Source organism: Triturus cristatus, chromosome 12 (genome assembly GCF_964204655.1).
Source record: "Triturus cristatus chromosome 12, aTriCri1.1, whole genome shotgun sequence".
Taxonomy (NCBI): Eukaryota; Metazoa; Chordata; class Amphibia; order Caudata; family Salamandridae; genus Triturus; species Triturus cristatus.
The window spans coordinates 842,543,174-842,559,846 of NC_140595.1; the positions used below are offsets into that span (position 1 = coordinate 842,543,174).

The window sequence follows — 16,673 nt, forward strand, 5'->3', positions numbered from 1 at the left end:
TCTGTAACATGTGATGGTGAAAGCTGCAGCCATTGGTGTTCATACACTAGAGAACCAGGAATGTATAAAGGCTGTATCACTTCTCACCTTTAGTCGTTTTAAGTTTAAAGTAATAATATCAATGTTTGTTTAAAGAGTTTGCTCCAGGTTCTCGCATCGAGTGTCTGGACCTCGGTTATTGTCAAGGGTTTGGCCCCTGTCAAGTGTTCAAAATCTGCATCTCTGAACACTCGGGCTATATCCAGACCCACGGGTAGCCTCTCTGGGCTCTAATCATTTAAAGTATACATATAGTGCATTAGCAACTATAAGCATTTAGTTGCTTTAAATCTGAGACCATAACATACAATTAGAGCTTGTAGTAGAATTGGCGAAGAAGAGAACCATGAAAAGAAGGTCAGTACATAAAGCAGTAGAAGGCAATTGCGTGTGGCGTGGATGAGTAAACTAGTGTGAGAGTCATGCATGACTGGAAATGATAAGAGGGTACTCTGGGTAGTGCAGAGCTGGACGCCAAAGATGTGTCTTTAGTAGCAAAAGTGATGAGGCAGGTTGGGGTCTGGTTGGGGTCTAATGGTAACCCCTTTTATGGTGGAGACATTATATAGCCGCAGATTCCTTAACTTTGAACTTCCAGCTGTCAGGCTGGATAAGGAAGATTTTTGATAGTAGTATCCCTGCGAGCTGATAGGTGCCGTCGGTTGACTCTGCATGATGTCGTAGGAGTTGGCTTTGACGTTGTCACGTCCGCGTCATCTATATAGACGCCACCCCAGTGCACTGACGTCAGTACTTTTCACTAGTTTCCACGCATGAAGCGCAGAGCCATGAAGTGACTGGTAGTGATGTACCAAAAGCAACTAGGTCCCTGAAGGGGAAACAGCCCTGACACTAAACCACTTCGCAGTGCGGCGAAGATAGGTGGGTCGGTAAGGAATATGCGGCTCGATCAAGTCTCTACCAGTTATGGCGTTACCGAAGGTAAGTAACTTGTCCATCTGATAGAGACATCTAGCAACAGATTCCTTACCTTTGAATAGATACTCAAGCAATACCATCCCGGAGGAGGGACTGCGGAAAGGTTTTAGACTAAGAAGTCGTGCAAGTAAGAGCGGCCAAAGAGGCCCTCTCTACGGACCGGAGAATTCAAGCAGTAGTGTCTGGCAAACGTGTGCAGAGATGCCCATGTGGCCGCTTGGCAGAAGTCAGTAACCGGGACACCAAACTAAAGAGCAGTTATGGCTGCCTTTGCCCTGGTAGAATGGGCCCTAAGGCCTTCAGGAGGTTGTTTCTTCTCCAAGGTGTAACATACTTGATGCAGAGGATGACCCAGCATGAAATGGTCCTCTTCTGACCTGCTCGCCCCTTCTTTGCCCCAACGTACCCTACGAAGAGTTGGTCATCCACCCCCAACTCTTGAGTATGATCAAGGTAGAACGATAATGCTCTTATTAGGTCCAGACGTTCCTCCTACTTGGACGGATGCAGAGGTGCATAGAAAGTGGGCAGAGTTACAGATTGAGCCAGATGGAAAGGTGTTACTACACTAGGCAGAAAAGATGCCCTAGTCACAGCACTACTTTTTCCGGAAAGATGGTCAATTAAGGAGGCTGAGATGACAGTGCCTGCAGTTCGCTCACCCTCCAGCCAGAAGGTATTGCCACTAAAAAGGCAGTTTTGATAGTGAGGAGCCAGAGAGGACATTGTACAGAGGTTCGAATGGTGAACACCTGAAAAAGGTGAGGACTAAATTAAGCTCCCATTGGGGCACAATAAAAGGCAAAGGGGGGGAAGAGATGAGTAAGCCCCTTCAAAAATCTGATCTGGCAGCCGAAGAAAAGCAGACAGGGCTGAAAGGTAGCCCTTCAGAGTGCCCAGAGCAGAGCCCTGCTGCACCAAGGAGAGAATGAAAAGAAGAACATCTGACAGGGAAGCAGACAAATGGTCGACAGACCGTTCTTTACAGTATTTAGAATTTTTTTTCCATTGGCAGGCATATACCGACTTCGTGGAGGGACTCCAGGCTGCCAGAATAAACTCAGACTTCAGCAGGAAGGTCAAAAAGCTGTCAACGGTTGCTGCTCATTCTCCACGGAAGGAGGCGGAGAGTGGACAGGTTCGGGTGGAGGACCCTCCCCTGCTACTGCAACAGAAGATCCTCCCAAAGAGGCAGCCTAACTGGTGGATCAATGCTCATTTGCCGAAGATCGGGATACCAGACTCTCCTTGCCCAGTCCGGAGCCACAAGGGTGACTTGGGCCCGGTCGCTCCTGATCTTCTTGAGTACTCTGGGAAGGAGTGGTATGGGCAGAACGGCATATAGAAGGCCTGTGCTCCACTGGTGACGAAAAGTGGCACCAAGCAAGAGCCACCTTGGAAAATCCAACGTGCAATACTGTTGACATTGCATGTTCTTTTCAGAGGTGAATAGATCTAACTACTGTTGAAAGAGACCTTGCACCACCTCCAGATGCAGACGCCACTCGTGATCCACAAGGCTCTGGCGGCTGAGTTCATCCACCATGGGTTCAGAGAACCGGCCATATATTGAACCACCAGGAAAATGACCGGTTATTCCAGCTAAGTCTGGAGACACAGGGCCTCTTGACAGAGCATCAACGTCCCCACTCCGCCCTGCTTGTTGCAGTACCACATGGCGGTAGTGTTGTCCGTGAACACCTGAACTACCCTTCCTATGAAGGATGGTAAAGAGGCTTTCAGTGCCAACCGAATTATTCGCATGAAGCTCCAACAGGTTGATATGGAGCTTGGCTTCTGCCGGAGACCAGAGTCCTCTAATCGCCATCTCTTCCAGATAGCTACCCCATCCCAGAAGTGATGCATCCATCACTACCGTGAGATCTGGGTGGGGAAGAGAGACGGGTCTGACTCTAACCCCAATTACAGTTTGTCAGACACCACCGCAGGTTGTTAGCAATTCCTTCTGAAATCTGATCTAGGTCAGTGAGATTCCCCCGATGCTCTGCTCATTGGAATTTCAGGTCCCACTGCACAGCCTGCATGTGCCATCTGGCATGATCCACTAGCAGTATGCAGGAGGCCATGAGGCCCAACAGCCTCAGAGTCACTCTCACTGAAATCGATAAACCCGAAACTGCCCCATGTTCAGAGTTGCTCAGATGAAAGGGAGAGTCTGAAAGTCGGGTGTGACTTAGGCATGTTGATAGTGAACCCCAGCGAATGCAGGAGGTTTACCGTAGTATGGAGGTGGGAGACAACTGCTTGGGACAAGCCCACCTTCAGCAACCAGTCGTCGAGATAAGGGAATACTGAAGCCCCTGATCTCCGCAGATGAGTTGCGACCACCGCCATCACCTTGGCGAACACTCGAGGGGCGCTGGTGAGGCCTACGGGAAGCACTGTAAACTGAAAGTGCTTGTGGCCCACCGTAAACCGCATATATCGACGATCGGCAGGCAGAACAGAAATGGGGAAATAGGCTTCCTGCAAGTCCAATGTTATCATCCAGTCTCCCAGTTCTAGGGCATGCAGGACCTGGGCAAGGGTGAGCATCTTGAACTTCTCCTTTTTGAGGAAGTAGTTGAGGGCCCTGAGGTCTAGGATAGAACAAAGACCTCCGTCCTTCTTTAGAACCAGAAAATAGCGGGATTATCAACCACAGCCTATTTCTGGCCCGGGAACCCTCTCTAGAACTCCCTTGGCCAACAGAGTCTTGACTTCCTCGCGGAGTAAAGCAAGGTGATCCTACGTCAGACGATTTTAAGTCGGAGACATGACGGGAGGTATAGTTTCAAAGGAGAGGGAGTAGCCCCTTCGAACTATTTGCGGCACCCACCTGTCCGAGGTGATATCTCGCCAGTTTTGGAAGTGTTGGCGTATCCTGCAACTAACTTGGCATCCATGATACGGGAGGATCAGACTAGGAAGGTTTAGTGGTGGAGAAGGGGCTTGTTGCTTCACCTGACTTCTGGTCACCCGACTCGCGAGGTCAGGGTTGACCGCGTCCACGGCCCTGCAGAGGCTGTTGGACTTGTGGGGTCCTCTGGCTGGAATAGGGTTGGCGCAGTTGGAAGCTCCTTCCATAGTCACGAAAGGAAGCGAATGGCAGACACAGGCTGGAATGAGGTGGAGAGGCCCAGGAACATGGCCGTAGCCCGCAAGTCCTTGATGCGCTGCATCTGCCTGGTCTCCGAAAAGAGGGAAGCCATCAAAAGGCATGTCCATGAGGTTAGGCTGGACATCCCCGAAAAGCCTGATGTCCTCAGTCAGGGGGGCTATCATCGAGGAAATCACTCTGGCCAGCGAATATGTTGTGTCGAAGCCACATCGTAAGTCAAACGTTGCTGCATCTCTTCTGTCTGTAATAGCTTGAGAGAGGAGAGCCCAGTCCTCCTCTGAGACTCTGAACATCACTTGCACAATCGTATCCCATGGAGAATGAGAGTAACGGCCCAAGAGGCTTGCAGTGTTTACCGGCCGCAATGCTAGGCTGGTGGAAGAAAAGATCTTCTTACCGAAGCTGTCCGACTTTTTGTATTCCCTGTCCGGGGGTGCGGAAGGGACCGCACCGTGGGAAGTGGAGGCTTGGACTACCAAGCTCTGTGGGGTGGGATGGGTAGAGAAGAAATCTGGGTCGCCCAGTGCAGGGCGGTGGAGGCAGGTAGTGGTTCTATTCACAGGAGCCCCTGTGCTGGGCTTGGGCCAGGTGCCCAGTAGAACATCTGTCAAGGCCTCGTTGAAAGACAGCAAGATTTCTGAGGTTCCGACACCAGGCTGCAGGACCTCTGTCAAGACATTAGTCTTGATTGCCACCGTAAGAAGCTGCAGGTCCAAGACCTCCGCAGCCCTACGCACCACCATTGCAAATGAAGCTCCCTCCTTGGTAGCCAGTTTAGAGGGAGGCGACATGCCAGAATCTGGAGAAGTGTCCAGGCCGCTGGCATCACCCATGTCCTCATACCAGTCCAGGTCTTGATTTGGTTGTGGGATTTCTAAGGGATCCTGCTGCCCCTCCCAGTCTTCATCATCCATGCCTAACCTTTCAGAATAAGGCAGGTTGAACGGCATGGAGCTGTACGGCTCTGTCAGTATCGATAGATGCTCGACTGGCTCTGTGTCGTCTGGAATGACGATAAGAGAGGCGGCGCCGGTGAAGCAGAGGGCATCGATGTCGGAAGCTGCGTCGGGGAAGATCGCAGAGGTATGACCTGTGCCTGTCCGGATCCATGGACGGATCCAAGAGGAGGCCATGGCGCTGGGGCCAAAACATGAAGTGCGGAATCCAAGGGATCTCCTTCATCTGAGCCTGCAGGGCCCGAAGGTTCGCCAGCAGGGTCAGGCCGCCCAAAAATGATGCGCATGGCATCAAAACATTATTTTAATTGGGCGGGGGCCGCTCCTGGCCCCGGAAAGTAAGGGAAACGCTGAGTTGGCCCAGGCACCTGCTCCACAGAGTGAGGCTTGAATGCATAGGCTCCTCTGTCTCCTCGCGCAACTTGACTTCTTGTACTTTTTATGATGCTTGTTAACTGACCGTGATGACTTTGAGGAATAAGACTTCGACCTCCCGGAGTGGTGCTTGGACCTTCCTCTCGACCAGGAGTGAGATCGACGAGGCGACCTCCGTGGCACCAGATGCCGGGCCATGATTAGCTGTAGGGACACCTCTCTCAAAACCTACGGCACCATGGCCCGACAATCAGAGCACGACTTCGTGTTTTGATCGCGCTCCAGGCACCGGAGACACACCAAATGAGGGTCTGTGACCAACATGGCACGGTGACAGGCGCCGCACGGCTTGAACCTTGAGGCCTTCTTACCAGACATACCTGCACACCAAAAGGAGTTGACAAAAAGTTGAAAAAAGTCTGACAAAAAGTGACATGGGGTAGCTCTCTGCGACAGATCTGGGCTGGCTCGTGCGGAAAGAAAAGAACTGACGTTCGCGCCAGGGTGGCACCTATGTAGACGAAGCGGATGTCACGACGACGAACCAGACACCTACGACGTCACAAGGAGTTGTCCGACGCCACCTTTCAAAAATCTTCCGGATCCAGCCTGATGCCTGGAAGTTAAAAGGTAAGGAATCTGCGGCCAGATGTCTAAATCAGATGGGGCCAATTTCATAAGTAGAGACTGGGTGTTACTCCTATTACTTTGTGATACTGAAAAAGGATGGAGGCCTTCACCCCAATTTAGATCTATGTCTTCTTAGCTTCTAATTAAGGAAAGACCAGTTTAGGATGCTCACCCTGGCCCAAGTTATCTTTGCCCTCGATCCGAGAGACTGGATGGTAGGGTTGGACGTGCATGATACATGCTTCCACATTCCTACCCTCTAATCCCACAAGCACTACCTGCGGTTTAAGGTGGCCCAAAAACACATTCAGTTTCCCGTGCTTTCCCTTTGGCCTGAATAGTGGACCTCCGGTGTTCACAAAAGTGATGGTGGTGGTCACAGCCCATCTGCAGAGGATGGGAATACCAGTCTTCCCATACCTCGACAACTGGCTACTGAAGACAGGCTCATCTGAAACAGTTGCAAAGCATCTCCAGACGACGGCTGGCCTGTCAATATCACTGGGTTTCTCTATTGAAGATAAGTAACTTGTCCCTCTCTATTGCTTCCTTGGCCAAGAGAGCTAGACATTCTCCCCTGAGTATAGACAAGTGGTCCTCTGTTAGAGGTGATGGGGTAGTGGGCCTGCCTGGAGGATAGTTAAGGAAGGGTAGAGTGTAATCATGTTCCATGATCTGTAGCACCCATTGATCCGAAGGAATACTCCTCCAGCCGAAGGTAAAAGGCAACCAGACCGCCAACCGGTGATAGAGGGATATCAAGGTCAAATTAAACGGGTTTTGAAATGGGTGCAGAATGGGGGCTCGCTTATTCCGAGGCACCAACCTCAACCCGGCACTGTAGGCGTCCAGGATGGATCCGCCGACGGTAGCTCAGCTGAAGGCCCCTTGCATCTATGGGGCCTGAAGGCCCACAAGAGAGTACTGGTTGGGCACCAGAAAGTTTTTCCATAGCTAGCTGTAGGTGTTGATCCGGCATCGCCACAGATCGGCGGGAATCTGGAACGGTGTCAAAGCCGGTCCTGCAAGAGAGGAATGGCTCAGTGGCCTAGAAGTACCAGGTATATCACATGATTTCGAGTGGGGTGAGTAGCGTCACCCAGGAAAACCATGCTTGGACTTCTCATGATTCTTATGGCTAGGCGTTAACTTGGAGGAGGTCCGAAGGCGCAAACACCTTATGGAACAAGAGCGTGTCCTTGCTTTCGACCAGGACGGCCGCACTATTGACTCTGATCTGGGACAGGTCTTCGAGTTCCACATCTCCGAGACGGTTAGCTTGGCCTCATGTTCACAGATGGTCTTACTGTTCATCTTAACACATCACTTTGAGTCGTAACCAGAGCCAAGACACCAGAGGCATTGACATTGGGATCTGTAACTGATAGCTGTGGGGGACAGGTTACACACAATTTAAATCCTATGGGTTTAGGTCACATGTCTGCCCACTGAAGAGAGAATTTCAAGAGAATGACAAATCAGTCAAATGACAATGGAAGCTCTGGATCCGCATTAGTTGGCGTGGAAAGAAGGGTAGTGACGCCAGCGTGATCTGGTGATGTATATATACTGGTCCCTATGTTATGTCTGCATTAGACGAGGCAGCACGAGGTAGCACCGCACCACCCGCTGATGCTGAAAGGAATTGCTATGCAAATGTTTCTGCATCCACTCTGATACCTGGTGATATTCAAAAGGTAAGTTATCTACAGTTACATAGAGTCTCTACCAGAAAATGTGTTACCGAAGGTAAGTCACTTATCCTGTAGGGTAGGAAGCGCATTCATGTCCCCACTTTCTGCCAATCCCTTGGGTTACCAGGATCCTTCACAAAACGGAGGAACAACCTGGCATGATCATTCTTGTAGGTTAAGACATAGGCCAGGAAGTACTGTTTCACATATCCGGAGACATGTTGATAACTCCTCCAGTCTAATTCAAACTGACACCATCTAATAGCATAGAACTACGAGCAGTTACTTCATCACACCCCAGTGTCCAGTACTCTGCAGCGTGGCTGCTTCAGACTCATGATTGGGTATTCCCAGGTCATAAGGTGAACTTAAACATGGCCCTGGCTTGTTCATAACAACGATCTATGCTTTCGCTAACAAATAATGCGTGGGATGCCATGTTTTTAACAGAAACATGGTTGAACATGGATTCTGTTGCAGCAGTGGCCCTGGCCATCCCCCCCCCCCCGGTTTAATGTGTTGCGCCAATAGGGAGAGTGGAAAAAGAGGTGGAGGGGTAGCCATCATCTTTAAAGACTCCTGGATCCTAGCAGCAGCAGCACCCCTGAAACTGGAGGGAATAGAGAGGCTTAACTTTTGTTTGCAAATTGACCCTTCAACCTCCTTCTCAGGCATCCTCATCTATAGGCCGCCGGACTGTGCACCGAACATCCACGAGCTTTGCACTTATATTGACCAGAAATCACTAATGTACTCAAATTTCACTGTCTTAGGTGATTTTAACCTACATGTTAATGACCCTCCCTGCACGCAGGCAACTCAGTTAGTGCTGTTCCTGGGGGGTGCCAATTTAACGCAACATGTTATGTCCCCCACACATAAGGCAGGACATACCTTGGACCTCGTATTCTCTAACTTGGCTTCCCTGAGCACAGCGGCCCCCATCAAATTGGTCTGGTCGGACCACTGTTTGATTCCATTCTTCTTTAGGGTGGACAGACCCTGTCAGAGTAGGGGTCACCAAGCTTATATTACAAGAAGTTGGAAAAACCTGACCGCAGCGGCCTTGGATCCTATCCTACAGGCCAGCCAACCCACACACTCATCTGATCCTAAGGCGGATTCCTTGGCTCTAAATCAGTGTATTTCGACAGCGGTTGAATCCGCGGCCCCGGCCAAACCCGCTAGATCATCAAAGCTCTCCCCCTCTGCCCCTTGGTTATCGGAATCACTTAGGACCGCCAAGAGCAGTTGTAAACGACTGGACAGCAGTGGAGGGCAAATTACTGTGAGGCGGCCAAGACCACCTATAGAAATGCATTGAAAGAATTGCACAACCTGATAAGGGTAGGTAGGAGGGATTCCCTAGCTAGCCGCATTTACAAGGCTGACAACTATACCAAGGAGGTATTTAAAGTAGTCAACTCCTTCCTCAAACCTAGAGCAGTAGAGATCGATGTGCAACTTTCCCTCTCTCTGTGCGAAAGTATCTCCGTCTTCGACAATAAAATTCAGGAAGTGTATAAGTCTTTCTCCGCTACACTGGAGACAGAGAAATCTGACAGTAGGTAAGGATGCATTCGAGAACCGTCACTTACAGATTTTATCCCTATTTTCCAGCATGAAGCGCTGGCAGAAATTTTGAGGTGTAAGTCGGGGGCACCTGATGACCCTTGTCCCCCCAAACTTTGGAAAGTGATGGCACACTCTCTAAAGCACGTGCTGACGCACATATGGAACTCTTCCCTTGCGTCCGGCACCTTCCCAGGTATCTGGAAACATGCCATGCCCCTCCCCCTGAGAAAAAAAACAGAAAGGGGATCCAGGGGATTTGAATAATTACAGGCCTATCTCTCTGCTGCCAGCAAAGATGCTGGAAAAACCGTTGCAGCGTCAACTGACCAACTTTATTGAGAGTAAGGGCATTTTACACGATACTCAATCTGGCTTTCGGTCAGGCTTTAGTACCGAGACGGCCCTTTTGGAGGTGGCTGAGTCGGTAAGACAGGTGGTGGATTCAGGGGCATCCGTGATGTTGGTGCTTCTGGGTCTATCGGCGGCATTTGACACCGTCGACCACACATCGCTGTCAAAGAGACTGCAGGAGATGGGCATTGGGGGTACGGCACTGGCCTGGGTGAACTCCTACCTGAATAGTCGTTCACAGAAGGTTGCGCTGCAACCCTTTGTGTCTTGGCCGAAACAGCTCTGGTGTCGAGTCCCCCAGGGCTCAGCACTGAGCCCACTCCTGTTTAATCTGTACCTGGCTCCTCTGATCTCTTTGCTTGCCAACTGGGGGGTAAAAGCGATCTCGTACGCCGATGACACCCAGTTGGTCTTCACTTTTAACGAGCAGACCGAGATCGCCTTTAAGAGTTTCAAGGGCTGCCTGAGAGATATCGCATTGTGGGTGAACAACAACAAACCTAAGCTCAACGCAGGAAAGACAGAGGTGATGTTCTTCGGGAAAGAGCCACCTCCATCACCGTGTCTCTGGTGGCCAACAGAAATGGGTCCTCCCCCCCTCCCCCCCCCCCCCTCTCCTGCAGACTGTATAAAAAACCTGGGTGTGAAGTGGGAGGCTGATCTCTCATTCTCGGCACAGATACGGCAGGTGACAGCTACTTGCTTCTGTAAACTAAGAAATTTGAAGAAATTTCTGCATTTGCTGCCAGAGGAGTGTCGAAAAATCACAGTCCATGCCTTAGTGACATCCAGGCTGGACTATGCAAATGGGCTTTATCTGGGCCTGCCAAAGTACCTAATTCGCCTTCAGATGGTACAAAATGCAGCTGCGAAACTGATTAGGCGTGTCCCTTTCCGCGAGCATGTCTCTCCGCATTTGAAAGAGCTCCATTGGTTACCAGTGGCTAAAAGAATAGAGTTCAAGGCCCTGATGCTTGCATTCCGAGCCACGCATGGTAACTGTCCCAGCTACTTAAAACACAGACAACGCGGATATAAGCAGACCAGATCCTTAAGGTCCAATTCTCAAAAACCTACTCTGCACGCCTGGCTTCAAGAAGGCTCGTATGGGGGCAGATCCTTCACTGTTGGATTGGCTAAATTGTGGAACTCCTCACCAAGTGACTTCCGCAACATAGAAACAGAGCCCCTTTTTAGGAAACTGGTTAAGACTTGGCTCTTGAGGGCAGAATAATGGGCCTGGGGCGTGGCTTTCTGGTTCTCCATCTATGCACTGCCAATCGCTTTAGCGCCGGGACACACCTGTTTGAGGTAGCTGTCACGCTTTACAAGTGTCTGTTATTATTATTATTATTATTATTATTATTATTATTATTATTATTAAGAGAATTTTTTTTTTATCTGGGCCATTTTCAAGGGAATTGATCCTGAACAAATGTTTCTTCGTATGATCTGCTCATGTGCGACACCTAGACAAGTCATACTTCCCTTAGCACCTTGAGCTACGCACTTCCAAGACTCAGTGTTTGCTTGCAGACCTGTAAAAGGTTAGGAAGGTACTATTCTAGAATATTCCCATCACTTGAGACAACTGCTATGTTAATTTAATCGGATGTAGCGCACAAATCGCCCTCACATGGGTTTCTCGCCGCTGAAGTTGAACACAGGCAGGTCAAACAACTAGTTAAAAGAAAAGTGTCTTCAGCATCTCACTCACATAGGAGTGTAGCACAGTTTATTGGCAGCTCATGAAGAAACCTTTTCAATGAAATCCACAGGGCATTTTTAACACTGCTCAACTGGATAGCAGTATTCTTTCGATCTGTGACCTCTGCCAGACGTGTTTGAGACATTCAAGCATTTTTAGCTAGACCAAAAACCTTAAACCACATGTGCTCCTACCGCAGATGCAGACATCATTCCACTTGAACAAGAATGTCCCCTTGACTGTGTTCTTTCCTCTGCTCACCTCTGCTGCTGAGAAGACTGTGAGTTCACTAGACGTCAAGCACTTTTTGAAGTTTTACAGGAATGCAATAGTTTTTTGCCAGTCTGGCCAATTGTTCATGTCCTTTGGAAATGCCAACAAGGCTCCTTCCGAAGCAATGCATTTCCTCTTGGACTGCAGTTTGCATCACACTATGCCATGGCAAGGCTGGTAGGTTGCTGCGGAGTAAAGTGGATTCCTACTTTACCAAAAGCCACAGGAGTGGCGCTTCTAGACTTTTGTAAATCAGAATATGGTCCTCTGCTTACATGTGCACAAGGCACTGCTTTCCGAGGCAGGGGGTGCTGGTGAATCTGTTTTATCAAGGGGCATCTCAAACATACTCATGCTCTTGACTATGATACTGTTTTTGTAGTCCTAATGCAAGATGTGACACTGGCAGGTCCAATGCTGGCCAAGAAAAAAAGTTGGTTGGCTGTAACTCCAGTTGTCCAGTTTATGTATCTTTGATAGATTCTCATGCGACCCTCCTTCCTCTACCTTCTGGGAGACTTTAGCCTTTTCACCCTTGCTACTCAGTAAATCTGAGCCACAGAATCCTCTGATGGGAGCAGATCTCAGACTCCCTTCCCCTGTTGAGTAGAGTTCCTGCCACACAATGATGTGAAGCCTGCGCATGGTGCATGCCTAAAGCAATGTTCAGTGAGTGAGTGTAAGCCCTGTATTGAACTCTGTCATATCCTATGATATCACATTGTTTGGAGGCTCCCTTCCTCCATAGAGTGGCCGTCCTCATGCAGGTAGAGCTGAGGCAGTGTCTGTGGCTCTCCAGTGCTGTGTTCCCCGTTATGTCATTTCTGAAGCTGCCTTCGGCAGACTACGCACGCCTTATGTTCTTCCAAGCAGACGCACAGTTTGGCCATTGAGCTAGCCTAGACTTTGGCATGATGTAACTAGCTCTCCATCCTACGATGAAACTAGCTCTCCATCCCATGATGTAACTAGCTCTCCATCCCATGATGAAACTAGCTCTCCATCCCATGATGTAACTAGCTCTCCATCCCATGATGTAACTAGCTCTCCATCCCACGATGAAACTAGCTCTCCATCCTACGATGAAACTAGCTCTCCATCCCATGATGTAACTAGCTCTCCATCTCACGATGAAACTAGCTCTCCATCCCACGATGAAACTAGCTCTCCATCCCACGATGAAACTAGATCTCCATCCTACGATGAAACTAGCTCTCCATCCCATGATGTAACTAGCTCTCCATTCCACGATGAAACTAGCTCTCCATCCCACGATGAAACTAGCTCTCCATCCCACGATGAAACTAGCTCTCCATCCCACGATGAAACTAGCTCTCCATCCTACGATGAAACTAGCTCTCCATCCCATGATGTAACCAGCTCTCCATCCCACGATGAAACTAGCTCTCCATCCCATGATGTAACTAGCTCTCCATCCCATGATGTAACTAGCTCTCCATCCCATGATGTAACTAGCTCTCCATCCCACGATGTAACTATCTCTCCATCCCACGATGTAACTAGCTCTCCATCCCACGATGTAACTAGCTCTCCATCCCACGATGAAACTAGCTCTCCATCCCACGATGAAACTAGCTCTCCATCCCACGATGTAACTAGCTCTCCATCCCTTGATGTAACTTACTCTCCATCCCATGATGTAACTAGCTCTCCATTCCACGATGTAACTAGCTCTCCATCCCATGATGTAACTAGCTCTCCATCCCAAGATGTAACTAGCTCTCCATCCCAAGATGTAACTAGCTCTCCATCCCAAAATGTAACTAGCTCTCCATCCCATGATGTAACTAGCTCTCCATCCCACGATGTAACTAGCTCTCCATCCCACGATGTAACTAGCTCTCCATTCCACGATGTAACTAGCTCTCCATTCCACGATGTAACTAGCTCTCCATCCCATGATGTAACTATCTCTCCATCCCACGATGTAACTAGCTCTCCATCCCATGATGTAACTAGCGCTCCATCCCATGATGTAACTAGCTCTCCATCCCATGATGTAACTAGCTCTCCATCCCACGATGTAACTAGCTCTCCATCCCACGATGTAACTAGCTCTCCATCCCACGATGAAACTAGCTCTCCATGCCACGATGTAACTAGCTCTCCATCCCACGATGTAACTAGCTCTCCATCCCCCGATGTAACTAGCTCGCCATCCCATTCCTGTACAGAACGCTTCTTATGCTCCTTAAAATACCATGCTAAGTGGATTGGCGCGAAGCACTAAGTTCAGCTTCCTTAGCCTAGTTAACTTGCACTTATATCTACACCCTTCTTTCAGAAGACCCACTTGATATGCCTCCTGTGTGCAATTACAATGAGGTGTAAGCAGGGAGAAAAGCATCTGCACTAGGGAGGGCAATGTGGAGCTTGGGCTGTAAGCTGGACGGGGATTTTGCCTCCCTAGTTCCAGTTCATTGTGCTTGAGGCCTTACCTTACATACAGGGCAGGCTACAAGTCTGGAAGGGAGTATGGGAGGAGCCCGAGACCTACAGCATTCAGTAATGAGGACGTCCAATGTAGGTCTATGAGGACGCGATCAGTTCTAGACTTGCAGGATATCCACTCAAGTTACATTTCCATACAGAGATTCTAAATAGAAGTAATTAACAATGTACAAATCTGACTTTCACCCATCCCTGCTGGACCTGGACACCCCATGATTAAACTTATGCAGTGGGTGCATGTAAAATCTGATGGGAGAGACGTCAGCCTTTTATCTGGTTCAAAGCCATAGTGTGGTGAGGCATCATCCGACTACCTGTTCGGTGGCCTTCATCCAGTTGTTAATATCACACATTTTGTAGACATCACTCCCTTAAACTCACGTCGCCTAACACACTTCCCCCAAAATCTATAGCTTGGGAAGGTGGCCCATGTTTCCCCCTGTTTCATTTGTACTCATTATTTTATAGCTGCACATCCTGAAATAGTTTGAATGTCTCCCTTTCTCACCACTAAATCTTTGTCAGCCAGACCCATGTAAGTGCAAATGTAAACACCTCCTTTCCATAAACCATTGCTAGCGTCTGAAGCTTAACTCGCTGATGTTTGCTATTCCTTAGATGGGTTGATAACACTCATGTGGTGATCACTTCAGGTCATTACTTGGTTGCTACTTTCCCTTTACGAGGGCAATTCAAATGCATCTCTTGAGGAAGAGTTGGTTGCGACTGACAAGTTGCAGAAACTTGTTGTGGGTGTGCCCTGGTCCAGAAATGAATGGAAGAGGTGGTGTTCATTGGCGTGATGTTTGTGTAAGATCACAGTCTGTTGAGATATGAAATTTCACTGTTTACCTTAAAATGGGAAGATCAGACACTATGCAGCTTTCAAATGAAGGAGACTTCACATTGGAGAAGCACACTCACATGCACCCTTTGGAGGGACCCTCATAGGGGGTCAGAGTTCTTTGGTAGCTGTGCTGTTTCACAAACTAATATCTTCCCCTTGCTTTTCCTGCATCCTTTTCCCTCGTGGCCCCTCAGAGTTATAAGCGAGCCATAGGCGAGGTTAGTGCACATGTTCTGTATGTTCGTGTTTGCGCATGGCTGTCTTCGGATGTCTTATATTTTTGCTGTTTTCTGTCCTGTAGCATACATGTTATGGCATGTGCTTACCATCATCCTATTTTCTGTCCCGCTCTCTTCTGCTTTTGGTGTAAATCCTCTGGTGTTGGTGGTCTTCCACAAAACATACAACAGGCAGTCTAGGGGGAGCACAAATGTGAGATGCAGAATCTGTATGGAAGTTGAAAGGCACCGTGGTACCCCTCGAGTAGAAAAGGCAACAAGATGCAGTTGAACCGAACAACCTCATTGCACGCATAGGAAGTTTCTCGGAGAGTAATATGGTCAGCAGGGTTTTCAGACGTAGTAGAGAAGAGGTGTCTCATCGTTAAAGATAACAGATGTATTCACTGACCCTAAAGGTTCCTACTGACACGTCGCCCTTTTCCAGTCTTCGCTTGGTGCTAGTTCTACAGTGGGAAGTCGGTCAGTGAAATTCCAGTTCTGTTACCTACTGTTCTCTGTGACTGCAGCCTCTTGGATTTAGATTTTCAAGTTTACTTCGTCTCTTGCTGTGTCCCAAATTCATATTTTTTGCTCAAGAGTTTGTGATAATGCGGAGGGTCCTCCTGGTCTGCAGAAACTGCCTCCGGAAACATTGCTACATTTGTCCAAATGAGGAATGTCTCCTGTGGGAATAGAATTTCAGTGTTTGCTAAACGTTGTCCCTATAATGTTTTCCACAGTAACATCTCCAAAACTATTCCACAGCATCTATGGTGCTGACAGTTCTTTGGCCATAACAATCAACTGGGAGCCATTGTTCTTTAGACTAGAATATGGACAGGTGTTTCGCATTCTCCTTTTATTAAATAGGAATTATGTGCTTATGCCGCATTGAATTTGAAATAATGTTTGTAAATGAAATTGTTTGACTTTTATGATTCTTTTGTTCTGAATCGAATAAAGTTTTGAAACGAAACGAAGCTTATGCCGCAGAGACCATTCCCCAGCAGAAAACTCTCAAGAGACATTACTCTTACCTATGGCTGGGCATAAAGTGGGCAAATCTAACCATCAACACAAAAGTAGTAAAGATACAACACTGGTAGCCCAGAGAATGATTTTCGAGTGATGGTTGGCTGTCTTTAGTTTAGCGGAACAGCCAGCCAAGACGCACAGATCTAGTAGTCCTGTGTTCACATGTAGCCCTCAGCCTGTTGGTAAACTTTAAGCCACAGCTTAACCTTGTTCAGTCGTCTCAGTGCTTATTTGAGGGAGTCAGTGTCTTCCCTGTGAGTCTCCTGTGAGCAGTCCTTCCCTCGTCTTTTAGTTTTATGTCGCGGTGGAAGAGGGTCCTGCTCTGTGGGGAGCAGAGAATGCCCAAGTACAAGGAATTAGATCAAAAAGTGGCCTCCTTTGAAGAATAGATGACCCTTTCCTACCTATAAAGTCTTGGCAGACTGCTGGGAGTCTTT

The 16,673-nt window shown here is 48.6% G+C and overlaps 1 protein-coding gene across 8 annotated transcripts in view; it reads left to right on the top strand.

Moving 5' to 3' along the window:
• Window positions 1–16,673, top strand: part of MINK1 (misshapen like kinase 1) — a 965,829-nt gene that overhangs the window by 772,586 nt on the left and 176,570 nt on the right. The gene's annotated exons all lie outside the window — the stretch shown is intronic.